The 16,406-nt window shown below is 38.6% G+C and overlaps 1 protein-coding gene across 1 annotated transcript in view; it reads right to left on the bottom strand.

Annotated features, from left to right (window-relative positions):
* The window catches only part of LOC150089752 (succinate dehydrogenase [ubiquinone] iron-sulfur subunit, mitochondrial-like), a 162,109-nt gene that overhangs the window by 80,286 nt on the left and 65,417 nt on the right, over positions 1-16,406 (bottom strand). The gene's annotated exons all lie outside the window — the stretch shown is intronic.

Genomic DNA, 16,406 nt, shown 5'->3' on the forward strand with positions numbered 1-16,406 from the left:
TGCGTGTGTGTTCAAAGAACTAGCAATCACATATTGGAAAATAGAAAACATGAATACTGTATATATTTTTCTCTACATCCTATTTCTAAGAGGGGGAATTAGCTAAAAACTGACTGTATATTCGCTTTGATATAATCAGTATTCAGTTTCAGAGTAATTTTTGTAAACAGGATTCATCAGAGACTAATTACTGTGACCACCCAGTTTCTCCTCTCAACTAGAAAATGCAATAAAAGAATATATATGTGGAATGCCAATTACAAACAACTACCTCAGGAGAAGAATAGGGATATCATTCTTTTTTTGTTAGTTGTTGGCGCATCGGCTTCTGTGGCCATAATGCACCTCCCAAAGTTTTTGCATTTTACTCTGATCCAAGCCTGAGACGGGATGCGAACCCGCGACCTTTGGGTTGCCAGGCAGGCACTTTACCCACCTGGCTAGCCTGGTCGGCTAGGGTATCATCCATAAAGTGTGTTACATTTGTTATAAAGTAAATTTTTGTAAGCAATAACACACATCTTTTCTTCAGCTAGAAGTTACACTTAGGATAGCAAAAACTGCTAAAGGCTAACTGAAAAGTGAATGAACTGACAAGTGATTTATGGAGAAATCACATTACTTCACTTCTATGGTTTTGATTTAGTTTTATCAAAACACAGTAAATTCTAGTGCATCAGAAATAAACAGGCACAATTTGTAAATCAGTAGGACTGAAATAATGGCGAACAAAAGAAAAAAATAATTATACAGTTGAAGAAAAGTTAGATTATCGAAAGAGTTAAGAGTGGCAAAACAAAATGCAATATATTTCACAAGTGTGGAATTCCAAAAGGAATTCCGCACTCGTGAAATTCCACACTACAAATGAATGCAAAAAATTGCATTCATTTGTAGACTCTGTAGAAGATGAAGTAGGCTCCAAAGAAAGAAAACTAGACTTGTGAAAACAGTGATGTCAACCAATGCTTATATACAAGTGGTTTCTACAGAAGCATAATGAAGGAGTACCAATAAATGGGGTAATTTTGAAAGCACAGGCACTTAAATTTCATGAGCTACTTGGTGGAGATAACATTTAAAGTTTCTGAAGGATGGCTTTGGAGATGGAAGGCTCATTGTGGCATATCCCAGGTTAGTCTTGTAGGTGAATCTGCATTTGGTGACAATACAATAGCAGCATTTCCTGAATTTCTGCATAACATGATACAAACTGGTGAACTCACAAAAGAACAGTTCTACAACTGTCACAAAACAGCACTGTACTATAAACTTCTCCCAGACAAGTCACTGAATATTAAAAAGGCACTTAACAAAGCAAACAAGAAAACTAACAGAGAGAATTACTGTGTTACTATGCACAAACAAGACTGAAAATCACAAACTAAAGACTGTGCATCATTAAAAATCACAGTCCTCGGTGTTTTCAGCATGTCGACGTGAAATCTCTATCTGTGATTTATAAAATATAGTTCCAATGCTTGAATGACTCTGATGAGTATAATGAACAGCAGTACAGAGAAATAGAGTGGGCCAGTAAATCAGATTATCTTATAATGGGGGATTTTAATTTCCCAGATATTGACTGGAACTTGTGGGTTGGTAATTCGCACATTAGAAAGGCTTTTGTGGATTTATTGGATGATTGTTTTCTACAGCAGCATGTTCGGCAGGCAACTAGAGGGAGTAATACTTTTGATCTGATTATCACTAGTGATTCTTAATGCATCAAGAATCTACAGATAAAGGAACCATTACGTGGCAGTGTGTCAGTAAATGTAGGATTCACTTTAAAGAGTTAACCACCATCAGGGGTAAAGGAAAGGGTTTTTGCTTTCATAAAGGTGACTACAGAGGTCTGAGACAGTTTTTAAATCGCTCAAAGCGTTTCACAATTTCATATTTTTTCTCTATCGACAGAGGCGGACTGGCCATAAGCCTTACCAGGAGAAACCCCGATGGGCCGGAGGCCGGTGTGATTTTGGCCATAAACGCTAGTATGAGGCCACTACAAATTTTCCTGGGTATGAATTTTTGACCCAGTCCACCTCTGTTTATCGATATTGCTTTTCTTTTTCACTCTGAATCTGCAGTGTCTTCACCAGGATGCTTCTTTTTCACACCTTAAGTATTTTACTAATTTTTAGGGAATAAAGCACAATTACAAAACGAGGAGGCACGCTTGATACACATAAACAACGCTGCGTGCGTGTAGCATCTGAATAAACAACACCGTAAAGGCAGAGATACACTAATAACACCTCACATTTTACTAAAGCACATTTCTAGGGGTTACTACCATAAAATAATAAAAACAATTTCCAGTTGCGTTTCTGCTAGTGGAATCTTATAAACTGGTAGTAAACTCGATCTAATTGCATTTGCGATTATACCGATAGCTGGAATTGTGTTGGTTTTTACGTTATTATGGTGAAATGTGTTTCTCCTTCACTGATATAAAACAAATACATTTTCAGAATCTTCTCTTCATTCCTATTGTGTTGCGTTCAGTTGGGGTGATTCTGCATTTGACTGTCATTTCTTGTAAACACAAAGGCGAATCGTGCATAAGCAAATTTTTTTCGTGTTATATAAGATATTGTTCCCCTATTTATAAATCGTGTATGATCGAATTGTTGTAGTGAAAACACGTGTTATACGAGGACTGACTGTACTTCAAATTTATTTACTATGCTCTTAGCAATGTTGTACATGTAAGTATACAGGCACCTGATTTTACTCCTAGTAGGGCTTTCTCTTGTAGCATGCTCTCTGTATAGACTGACTTCTATACTCTGTATAAAGTCAGTCATTCAGTAAATCAATTACCACTCCACACTTTTTGTTTTGACTAAGTTGTTGTTGTTATTTGGTTTTCAGGAGCATTAGCAACTAAGGCCATATTGCTCAGGGGATATGCGGTGGTCATTCCCTGACCTTTCCACATCATTCGTATTTAGTGGTCACAGGCTCGAACCCCGGTCTAATCAAAAAGCGTGTGCTACGCACTGCCACTCCTTCCCACCTAGCTACGGAGGCACCTTGTTTTGACTAAGTATCAAAGTGATGGAGTCCGTGTTCCATCTATTATAATGTAACTGTCACAAAAGTCTTCTAGGTTAGTGCAGTACACAGAGAAAAGATTGCTGAATGTACAAGGCCTGTAATGTGCTTTTGATTTGGTGTCAGCATTTGAGGCATCCATCTTGCTGCACATTTCTTCATGCCCAGTGTATTAGTCAATATTATTAGTAGCGGAAAATGATGCAAAGAAGCAAGATTATACAGTATCAACCAGAAAAAAGGGGGGGGGGGGGAGAAATAATAATAACACTACCCACCTAATTTGTCCATCCTATCTAATAATATATCTAATTCTTCTTTAAATTTATTCAAACTATCCATTTCCATGACACAGATGGTAATTTGTTCCAATCATTAATTACTCTCGGCTGAAAGGAAATTTTAATACATCTACCCTGCAGCCTCATTTTTTCTATTTCAGTTTATGTCCCTTTATATGTGTCTTGCCCAAGAAAGAGTTGGAATACTATTGTCATTAAGTTTACTCAATTCACTTAGAACCTTAAAACACTTCAATCAGGTCTCCTCACAAGTACCTAGTTTCCAAGTGCTGCAATTTGAAGAACTGAAGTCTTTTGTGGTAAGAATACCCCTTTGTGTTCTTGACTAATCTGATTGCTCTTCTCTACAACTGTTCCAAAAAAAAAAAAAAGTAGACATCTTTCTTGAAATGAGACTTACAGACCTTTATACAGTACTCAAAATGTGGCCTAAACATTTCCTTATATAATGGGATAATCACCTCTTTGTCCCCTGCTGGCAAAGTTCCTTCACATAACTGACAGAACCCTGCGAGCTGTTCTGGCAGCCTGCTGAGAGAACTTCACACAAGACTGTACAGTTACCCCAAGGTCTCTTTCATTCTTCGCAACCTTGATTGTGGTACCACCTAATTGGTAAGTTATGCAGTACCTCACATTTATCAATGTTAAACCATAATTGCTGCTTCTCAGCCCATTTGCCTAATTTATCTAAGTTTTCTGCAATAGTATGCATTGATTCCTGCCAACCTTTGTATTATCCACAAAATTTGACAACAAACTAGGTATATCTTCATCAGTATCATTAATAATACTGTAAATAGTAACAGATCCAACACTGAAAACTAGAGGAATAATAAATTTTATGACATCTGCATAACAGTAAATAAATTTGATGAATTTGATGTACTTAATCAGTTGCAAAATGTGAATTAATCAAATGCAGATGTGGGGTTATCAGAGATATGATGTCACTCAGACATAAGAGATGCAGAACCTGAATATGAGGAGTAAAAAAGTGTGCAGAAAAGACAATTTATAATATGTACTTGTCCGGGCAGCACCAGAGGGTCACTCTCAACTCTACATGACCCATTGTATTGATACAGACTGCGGAAATCCGGTCAGTGGCGTAATGTCATATATACAGTAATATGTGCGGTATGTTGTTTGTGTTGTGTTGTGTGACTGGCTTCTTAGTTACCGTACAGAAAGGACATTTGTGTATTGTGTCTATTGTCAAGTGGAACAAGGGTTTCCTCTACAATCTGATCTGATAGAGGTGTATAAAGCCTTGAATGGTTTAAGCATGCTCAATGCTGATGGGATTCTTCCTCTAGCTCAGAAAAATCACCTGAGAGGGCATAAATTCAAATTGAGGAAAGACAGATGTAGGATAGACGTGCGGAAATTTGCCTTTAGCCAGCGGGTGGTTGGTTGGCGGAACAGACTTCCATCCCTTGTGGTGGAGGTTGATAGCCTAAATAAGTTTAAGGCTCAGCTGGACAGGTATTTTGAACGAACAGAGGGGTGAAGTGGAAGTGGGTTTTTTTTTTTTTTTTTTTTTTTTGGCTGATGCTGCATAAGCTTGCTTTCTTGCATCAAATGCCTCTACTAATGCTAATGCTAATACAAACCGCGTATTATAGACTGTGATGCTACAAACTATGTAAATGCCAGACATAGTGTAAGTTTTAGTGCATAGTGTAGTGTTGGGTTGTGTTGGCCTGTTGTTCCTCCAGCATTTAGCTAGGGATTCTAATTGAGCCCCACATTGCCCATCCTTGCCGCAGGGAGGCAGCCACTGTAGTACTAGTAAAAAAGTTCTCTGGCAGGGATGAACACTGGACTGCACCTGAGCTTGTCAGGAAGGGCCCTGGGGGAACATGCTAGAAGAGGAAAATGTGGTGGTAGGATCCACCAGGTAAAAAGTTGGGATGAGAGGTGGGGGAGGGGAGATGGGAGTGTGGGAGAAGAAAGTCAGAGGGTCAGAGTGCTCTATGTGGGGGAGAATCTGATCTATGGATACACAGTGCAATTCTTCATGAAATCCCAACCATCCAGTGTCAGCAGTTCCCATGCCATGCCTCAAAAAAGAGGAAGCATGGCATCAGCAAGGCAAGGGTGATTCCTTGTGAGTTACCCCCACTACAATCCAAGTAGGGGATGCCTGCCAGAACACTACACACACACACAACATATGTTCAAACCTTACACACACCTTCCACTCTTACAAATACACAGGTATACACTTTTTTATTATTATTATTACTTATTTAAGGGCAAACTGGTAAGTGACAACAATCACTCACTCATGTGCCTCTTTTTATACATCTTCATACACTCAGAGACAGCACACAGGTCCACTTAAACAACTATCAAAGCATCCACACTTTTTTTTTTTTTAATTCCTTTTTTGACTTGACACAACCACATCCACTGCACGGTTTACACAGATGGCTTTACTTGCACCCACATTTGCATATCTTGTTTGTTTGTTTGTTATTTGGTTTTTAGGAGCATTAGTAACTAAGGCCATATTGCTCTGGAGATGTGTGGTGGTCATTCCTTGACCTTTCCGCATCCTCCGTATTTGGTGGTGACGGGCTCAAACCCCGGTCTAATCAAGAAGCGTGTGCTATGCACTGCTGCTCCTTCCCACCTGGCTACGGAGGCGCCTTGTATATCTTAACCTGGAAATATACTTTTTTTTTTTTTTGCACACAGGGTATAACAATTAATATCTATTGGACATTCTCGTTCACTCATCAATCACACACATAGATCCCTTTTATAATAGTACCCTGAATATACATAGCACACCCACACTTCACTTTTTTTTTTTTTTTTGTTCCCAGGTTGAGTGGACTCATTTCCCACTCAACACTAACTACACTATTACATACTGACTCTTAACATACATTCCATCAAAAACATTTCCTTTCATACTTGAACTGGGTGGGAAACACATTCTAGCAGGCCAGTCATTATCAATAGTTGTCATAGTCAAGGACAGGAACTTTTAAGGTAGAGATGGGTGTCACAGTTTAGGTTATCACTGCATGGTTGCTTCTAGTCTTGAAAGCTTTTTGAGCAAGAAAAATTCTGAGAAGGCCATGTAATGCATATCATCAGAGATGAGAAGTTGTTCATTGCCGTGGCTTATTGGTCCTATTTTTGTAATGAGTGGGGATGATAATTGGGGCAGTCATATAAGACATGGCCCAATCCTGATCAGCACCACAGCTACATTTTGGGTCCTGTGTGAGGCCAAGTTGGCATAGTTTTGCATTCAGGGAGCCATGCTCTGTTAGTAAAAATGTAGTGTACAAGCCTGGTGCAAACCAAGATGGAGGCTTGGAGGAGACTAGGGTTACCTGTGGCAGGAATGTCCCCTTTATCTGATTGGTCCCATCTATCTTGCCATTACTGGTATGGACAGGTCACTATCCTTTTCTTTTCCTGTTTAGGATCAGCTCTTAGGTCTATGTTGGTCTATCCCTATGTCAGTAGGATCTGCCTTCTAAGCCTACAGTTTAGGCCTCTCTGAATTATTTCCAAATCTGATGGCAACACACCAACTAGAACCTGCAGGGCAGGTTTGCTGACATGCAGCATGCCCTGTAACATTCTAGGGAACCAGCCACCAGCCCTGTAAGTAATTACTGGGAGGAAGACAGCCTTATAAATGAGGGCTAAAGTCTTCCTTTTTAAACCTCAGTCAGATCTACTTATTCTGACAATTATGCCAGCATACCTTCTCGCTTTTTTACCATCATTTGTTGGATGAGAGTGAAATGTTAACGTGGAGTCAAAGATGACTCCAAGACATTTTAGTTCTGTTGTGAGGGCTATTGTTTTTCCTGAAATCGTTATCAGAGGTGATCTTAATTTGCCTTTTAGTATGATTAATTTAGTTTCTGTACTAGAAATTACCAGCTTATGGATTTGTGCCCAGTTCTGTAGAAATTGAGGGCATGATTTGCCTGGTCTTCCAGAGCCCTTCTAGTGTTACCCTTCACTGCAAAGGTGACCTTGTCCACTTGGCCTGTCAGCCTCCTGGAACTCATCCAGCACCAGGTTCCAAAAACAGGGACCAAGCACTGAACCCTAAGGGCATCCACAGGTAACATTTCGCTATATACATTAAAATCTAGTTTGCACTGCTTTTTCCTGTTATTAAGATAATTGTTGAAGCAATTATAAAGTTCTGTGGAATATCAGCAAGACGTATTCTCCTGATAATAATGGGCGACCATCGGCACCAGCAAAATAAATTGAAATAGCCAGTATGCAGGTTTCCTGGGTGGTTTAAGCTGCAGTAATTAGTTTATTCATTGCATCCTCAGTCAAACAGACACTCAGTCATCCTCAGTCAAACAGACAGTTTGGCTTCATTTTGAAGCCAAACTGTCTGTCCAACCAAAGGTTTGTATTCAGATAATGTGCTTCTAAGCAGTATACTAGGAGCCTTTCCAATACTTTGCTCAGAACTGGTAACAAAGCTATTGGCCTGTATGATTTAGGATCATTTGGAGGTTTTTCTGGATTCTTTACGATTAATCTCAGGTTTGCCAGTTTACATGTGGTAAGAAATATACCTTTGCTTAGACAGTTATTAAAGAGTTGGAGTAGATGTTGAGACTGACTTTTGGGAAGAATTTTTATAATTTCTGGTTCGATTAAATCATGGTCAGGCCATTTCTTTTCCTTGGTTCTATTAAGAGCATTTGCTAGTTCTACTATTGTGGAGGGAGAGTTCTATATCCAGAGATACATAGGCCTCATTCTCATTGTAGATTTGGTTTGTTTATTCATAAGTGAGTGATTGGTCATCATCCAGGAACAGAGTCGAGGATGTTAGAATTTGCTGTTGATAACATCATCAGATGGATTGATTGTTCCATCCCAAGCGTGGCAGTCCTGTCATAGCATCAGTGGTGTGAATTACATCACCTTTTGGCAGTTTATTGGTAACCATATGGTATACAACACTTCAGGGGTCTGCATTACATCACTCCTTATTGGGCATGGTTCTGTTTTGAACAAGCTTCATGAGATGGGTATCTCTAATGACACACTGTCACTGTGGTGAAGTTGAAGAGTGGGATCACCTCATCAATTCATTTTCCATCTATCTGAATCTTAGACAACTGCTTCCGGACCTTAACGATAAGAGCACTCCACAATTCTTTCTTCTTATTAATTGGGTATAATTATTTCTCAGGGAGCAGTGTATCCCTTCAGGCATTTACTTCAGCTGGAGGCCAGTTAGATCTAGATCTTTGAAAATGTACAGAAAGGACATTATTATTATGTCTAAGGTGGCACCAAGACTTCCGTCTATCTCCACCTGATAAGCTGACTTTGTGCAGAACCTCTGCAAAATAGACCTGTATGGAAGGTCTCCTCACCACCAGGGAGACGCTGGCACCGGCACAGCCGCTCCCTGGTGGCGAAGAGACTCTAATAACCGCCCATATTCACTTGGTACTGGGCCTGGTCTTCTATTTTAAGTGCCTCATGCACAAAAATCCCGCACCCACCGGAAATAGTGTTATACCGGTGGGTGCCAGCAAACCCGTTCCCAGGCTGCCCACAACTGAGAGCCAGCAAAAAAATATATATATATATATATATATATATATATATATAAAAAAAATAAAATTATATACATATATACACACACACACACACACAATATAAACTAAAAATTAAAAAAAAAAAAAAAAAAACAGATAAAATGTATATAACCAAATCTTAATTAGTAATCAGATTATTCCAATGTCTTCACCGTTGAAAAACAGTTACACAGAACTCTTGCAGTGCTTGAAATTTATCCTGATTAGCAATAAGATCACTTTCACAGCCTCTAACTAAATTACCAATCTTCACTTTTAGCCTTTCTCTATGTTCAACATACAAACTACAATCATATAATAAATGACTCCAAGTCTCAGGTTGACCACAAGTGCATAAAGGAGAACTGACTAGACCAAAGTAATGTAGTTTAAAGTTCAATGACCCATGGCCAGTTAAAATAAACGATGTTACCATAGAAGGAAAAAACCATTTGTTGTTACCTCCCCAGTTACACTAAGATCCCATCTCTGTTGCCATATACCAATCAACTGTGTTAGAACATTTTTCTTAGCTTTAGCTATCTCTATAGTGACATCAGATGTAATATTCATGAAAGAAACAACTATGCCTTTTTTTTTTTTAAGTAATAACAAAGGGCCGATACACAATGTACAAGTCTAGAGGCAAATGCCCGGCCAAAACCTGCACATCATTCGTTGAGACTGTTCTGCACAAACTAGAAATAACATAAAGCATTGAGCGCTGAATCGATAACAATTTCTGTTTAAATTTAACTTTAGTAACTCTGAAGTACCATGCTGATGCTCCATACGCAACTATGGGTAAGAAGACTGCCTTGTAATATAAATTTAAAACTTCCCTTTTCAACCCCTAATCTGACCTAGTTAATCGAATTATTGCTGCACTAAATTTTTTAACTTTTTTGTGTAAGTAATTTAAATGTGGGAAAAACAATAATCTATCGTCAATTCTTATACCTAGATATTTCACCTCAGATACTAGGGGAATCTGCCTCCCCTTAATTAAAGCTTTTGGCGGTCGCGCATAATTTAGTTTCCCCTTAAGAAGCATCATAACAGTTTTAGTTGTAGATATCAATAGTTCATGCAGATCAGCCCATGACACAAGACTTTCTAATACCTGAGCCACTCTTATTTCAAGCACAGACCTGGATTTACCAGTAACACATAAAACCAAATCATCTGCATAAGCAATCTTATGCAGATTTTCAACTGATTGTTCTAGCCATAAATTAAGTACTAAGTTCCAAAAAAGTGGGCCCAATACAGACCCCAGACCCCTAAGGACACCCTCTCGAAAGATTCCTATTAAACTGTAGATGCTTAGCTTTCAGTATAATTTTCCTACCATGCAAATAACTCTGTATCGTCCTATATAATAAGTCTGGACATTGCATATCCCTTAATGCAGACAGAATACTCTCATACCACACCATGTCAAAAGCTCCAGTAAAATCTATGAAGATGGCTAACACATACTTATCCTTAAATTAGAGTAGGAGTGTGTTATAGGCCTAATGACTTGAATGAGTACAATGAACAATTGTACAGAGAAATAGAGTGGGCTAGTAAATCGGAATGTCTTATAATGGGGGATTTTAACTTCCCAGATATTGACTGGAACTTGTGGTTTGGGCACTCACACACTAGTCAGACTTTTGTGGATTTATTGGATGATTGTTTTCTGCAGCAGCATGTTCGAGAGGCAACCAGAGAAAGTAATACTCTTGATCTGGTTATCAGCAGTGATCATTAATGTATTAGGAATTTGCAGATAAAAGAACCACTAGGTGGCAGTGATCACAATGTACTGACGTGGGATTTACTTAAAGATTTAATTACCATCAGGGGTAAAGGAAAGGGTTTTTGATTCCGTAAAGGTGAGTACAGTGGTCTCCGACAGTTTTTAAATTCTGTACAGTGGGATCAACTGACGATGCTACCAACAGTAAATTCTAAGTGGGAAGCATTCAAGGAATTAATCGTGGAAGCTACTAAAAGTTTCATACCTATTAAGAAATATTGTTCAAGGTTTAGGCCTAAATGGTTGTCAAATGAACTAATGAGACTCAACTCAGAAGCCTATGGCAGATATAAGTTAATCTGTAATCAGGTCACAAAGGAGGTTCGGCAGGCGAAGGCAGATTACGAGAAATCCTTGGCAAAAGATGCTAAGAAAAACAGCAAACGTTTCTTTACTTATATAAACTCTAAAAGGAAGGGGATGAATCTGATTGGTCCACTTGACATCGATGGTTCGACTTTTGATGATCCTGCTCAGATAGCAAACAAACTGAATGAGTATTTTGCATCTACATTCATACATGAGGAGTTATTAAGGTTTGAAAATGGCAGAAGGTTATCAAATTGTAGCAGGGTGCTTAATGATCTTGTAATAACTGAGAGCAAAGTGGAAGAGAAATTGTTGAAGTTAAACGTAAGAAAAGCACCTGGGGTGGATGGGATTTATCCAGTTATATTAAAGGAGGCGGCAAAGCAACTAAGCAAACACTTAGCCATAATTATGAGAGCATCCTTGGACTCAGGGGAGGTTCCCACGGACTGAAGATGTGCAAATGTATCCCCAATTCACAAAGGGGGATCGAAGGGTGACACGAGTAATTACAGACCAGTTAGTTTAACTTCTGTTCCGGGTAAAATAATGGAGTCACTGGTTAAAGATGCATTGCAGGATCATCTAGACAAGACTGCAGCAATAATTCAGACACAGCATGGGTTTGTTAAGGGAAAGTCTTGTCTGACAAATTTGATAGGATATTATGATATGGTTACAAAGAAACTGGATGCGAAAAATAATTTTGATATCATATATTTGGATTTCAGGAAAGCTTTTGACACTGTTGCGCATGGAAGACTATTGTACAAATTGGAGAAGAATGGTATTAAGGGTAAGTTGCTACAATGGATAAAAGGATGGTTAAGTGGGAGAAGACAGAGGGTGGTAATCAATGGATGCTGCTCTTCTTGGACTAATGTTATTAGTGGAGTCCCACAGGGTTCGGTGTTAGGTCCACTGTTGTTTTGTATATTTATCAATGATATTGATGAAGGTATATCAGGCTTAATGTCGAAGTTTGCAGATGATACAAAGGTTGGCAGGGTTGTTAATGACAGTAATGGCAGTGTGCTACTGCAACAGGATCTAGATAATTTGGGCAGATGGGCTAAGAAGTGGCAACTGAAGTTTAACCTTGACAAATGCAAAGTACAGCATATGGGTAGAAGTAACCCCAGAGAAACGTACCAACTGTGTGGTACTACACTTAAGGTGGTAGAAAATGAAAAAGACCTGGGAGTAATTGTGCAGTCAGATATGAAGTTCTCTGAGCAATGTAGACAGGCTGCCAGGGCAGGTCATGGGTGTTTTGTCAATGATATATAGGAATTTTGCTAGCAGGGAGAAGGAGGTAATTATCCCTCTGTATAAGGCAATGGTCAGGCCATGCCTTGAGTACTGCTTACAGGTCTGGGGGCCTCATTTTAGGAAGGATGTAGATTTACTTGAGCGTGTACAGAGAAGGGCAACAACATTGGTGAGGGGAATGAAGGGATCCTCTTACCAAGAGAGGCTTAAGTTCTGCAAATTGCAGTGGCTGGAGACTAGGCACCTGCGCGGTGATCTGATTGAGGTATATAAGGCCTTGAATGGGTTGAACATGCTGAATTCTGATGGGATCCTTCCACTTGTTCAGATTACGAACCTAAGTGGGCATAAATTCAAATTAAGAAAGGACAGATGTAGAATAGATGTGCGGAAATTTGCCTTTAGCCAGCGGGTTGTTAATTGCTGGAACAAACTTCCATCTGTCGTTGTGGAAGTTGATAGGTTGAATAAATTTAAAGAGGAACTGGACAGGCATTTGGAGAGAATGGTGTGATTTTTTTTTTTTTTTTTTTTGAGTGATGCTGTATAAGCTCATACATTTGCTTTCTTGCATCACATGCCACTACTACTACTACTACCAGGTTAGTGAAATTCATGAGATCATTAATGGCATCCTCCGTAGAATGGCCTCTCTTGAAACCATACTGATAAAGCAGGGTCAAACCATTTTTATCCATGACTTGGTTCAATCTTAAAAATAACAATCTTTCAAAAACTTTGCCAAGATTGGCCAATAACGAAATTGGTCTATACCCTCTTGGGTCATTTGGTTTTTTACCCGGCTTAACTAACAGCTTGATCACACCAACTTTCCAGATCTCAGGAAAGGTACCTTGAAGTAAGCATTTATTATATAAGTTTAACATGATGTTAGGATAAATCTCAATCACTTTAAGAACAGCGATATTCTCTACTAAATCGATCCCAGGAGCTTTGGAAATGTTAACTTTCTTAGAAACGGCTCTCAATTCCTCTAAAGTAAATAAGCTAATATCAACATACCTAAGGTATGTTACATTAGAGTCCTTGATACCTTCTTGCTCTGTTGTCTCCCCCCCTTCTTCCTCATGAGGAAACAACTCCGATGTTATTGCCTGCACTGTTGTAATCCAATCAGTTGTTTCCACACCATTGACGATTACGGTATTCATTATCTCTCCAGGTCTTACTTTATTCATACTTAATTTATAAATTAATCCCCAAGGATCTGTATTGCCCACACTAGTAACTAGATTTCTCCAAGCCTTTAATTTACTCTCATAAATAGCCCTATAATAAATTTTTTTTTTATTCCTATAACATGTGTGATAAAATTGAGCCTCATTCAGCCCCCACCGCCTATACCTCTGATATGTCTTCCTACCTAAAAATACTTCTTTCCTTAACCTGGATAATTCCGCATTCCACCAATTAACAACTCGCCTCTTAACTCGTTGTCTTCTTGAGGCACAACTGAGGGCTGTTATTTGTTATATTGTTATTTGATTTTTAGGAGCATTAGCAACTAAGGCCATATTGCTCCGGGATATGCGGTGGTCATTTCGTGACCTTTCCGCATCCTTCGTATTTGGTGGTGACGGGCTCGAACCCCGGTCAAATCAAGAAGCGTGTGCTACGCACTGCTGCTCCTTCCCACCTGGCTACGGAGGCCAACTGAGGACTCTAAGCAATGAAGACTGAACGAAAGCAGCATACTCACAAGCATTTAAAAAATTCAAATTCAAATATTGTCTCCTGAAAAATCTAAAGCCACTGACCGTGCAAAACTAGACCAGTGAATCTTCTTATAAGTAAATCTAGTTAATTCAAAATTATCAAAATCTAAAGTTTGGTTGATTTAAATCAACCAAATTAATATGAAAAACCAAAGATCTATGATCACTATTCGTATAGTCTGTTTTCACAAGCCAATGACAGATTCGTCTGGATAACCCCTGAGTAACTAAAGTCAAATCAATGTTCGACCTCCCATGAACATTATTAAAAGTATAAGGCTGACCTGATATATTGACTACACACAAATTATTCATTAAAATAAAGTCCTCCATTAAGCGACCTCTCTGATCAGTCATGCAGCTAAACCATAAGTTAGACTTTGCATTGGAATCCAATGCAATAATTAAATTACTACAACCAATTTCACTGAAAACTATTTCCATATAATGGATAGAATTAACAATTTCGTGACTTGGAGGACAATAAAGAGATATTAAATTAAAAGACAGCCTAGGAGTACTAATGTTCACACATGTTGAGTTCTGACTACACAGCCCAGAGAGGACAGTTATCTACAATAACTTATTAAAGACCACAATTGCTGTTTTAGGTTTCACATCAATTACATTTATAACTCTGGCATCAGCAGGAAAACCAACAATTTTATGTCCATGTGCAAAGGAACCAACATACGGCTCCTGCATACACAAAATGTCAACACTTTCTTGCACGGCCACTATTCTAATTTCATCAGTAACTGCACGACATCTTTGGGCGCTGAGTTGAACCAACTTAAGCACATTACCTTCATCTTTAAGTTGAAAACTACCATTCACATTAAAAGTACTACAGTTATCCATCAGAGGTACACGTACTGGCAAACTCTACAGCCTTTTTATACTCAGGACAACTACTACTCCTTAATGAGTGATCATAAGCTCTACCTCTGCACTTGCAGTTCACACAGCATGGATCTTTATTTTTATTTGGGCAATCAACAAAAAGATGGCCACCCTGAGCACAATGACCACACGACAGTCTTGTGTGTGCAGTGTTCTATAGAATGGCCATACCCCAAACACTTAAAACATTTAGTCACAACTGTAAAATGCCTGAATTTGTGTGATGTATATCCAAAATACAACCTGTCATTACACATCAAATTTTCCAACATGTGGGGAGCTACCCCAATCACCCAGTTATTAAACCTTGCCTTGGAACTGTTACTAAATCTAAAAACAATGCCCTCTCTGACCTCTTGCTCCTCATATCCATAATCTTGAAGGTTTTTCTTATATAAATCCCTAATAATATCCTCCTGAGTTAATTCCTTAGGTACATCATACACTAAGATGGTAAGGTTCTGTAACTTTACTTTATCCAGATTAATACCCTTTTGAAAAAATACCTCTGCCTTACTGAGTTTATCCAAATCCTTATCATTATCTGTTTCAACTAAGACTCCTTTATTTCTAATAGCTCTTAGTAAGTACACGTGCCCTGAGTGACCGGGGTTCAAGCCCGTGACTACTGAATACGGTGCTGTTTCTTGTATTCTATCTATCTTGTGAACTCCTCTGACCGTTTGGTCGTCCCGGAGTATAAACAGAAAATTTATTTATTTATTTATTTCTAATTTTTATTTCTTGAAACTTTTCCTTTAATGTGTTAACAATAACCTCTTTAACTTCCTGACTTGACTTATACTGTTCTGAGGACTCCTCAGCCCTGAAAATAACTTTATTAATTTAATTTTGCCACTTTGCTCAGCTTCCTGTTATTATCCACCATACAGATATCATTTAATTCAGCCTGCCTATTTGAGGCAGGCTGAATCCAGCCCTAACCTTGTCCGCATAAGTTCCCTTTTGTTCTACAACATTAGATAAAAAAGCTGCCCTCTTACAATGTCATCTAATAAACTGGCACGCACCTCCATCTCTTCTACCCTTGTTTTAAGACGTTCATTGTCAATGACTAATGCTGTTAATATAGTCTCCATGTCAATCCATACGTCAAGTAAGAAATTAGTTGCAGCTTTAGTCACTATTATTTTCACTAGTCATGTAGTCAATAACTTTTTTCTTCAACTTTGTTACAAACTCAAAAATAGTAGACACGTCAGGGTACCTCTGCCTTTGATCCTGTATGTTAGCAACAATTATTTCACTCTCACGCACATTTGTGCCTGTACTTCTCCCGGATTCCGAATAAAAACTATCTACATCAGAAATCATATTATCAGGCTGAATATCTGGAAAATCAGTTATCTTAACATTTGACAAATCATTTGTGAAATCTGTTACAGCAACATCT

Source organism: Mastigoproctus giganteus, chromosome 2 (genome assembly GCF_048544385.1).
Source record: "Mastigoproctus giganteus isolate SK-2022 chromosome 2, ASM4854438v1, whole genome shotgun sequence".
Taxonomy (NCBI): domain Eukaryota; kingdom Metazoa; phylum Arthropoda; class Arachnida; order Uropygi; family Thelyphonidae; genus Mastigoproctus; species Mastigoproctus giganteus.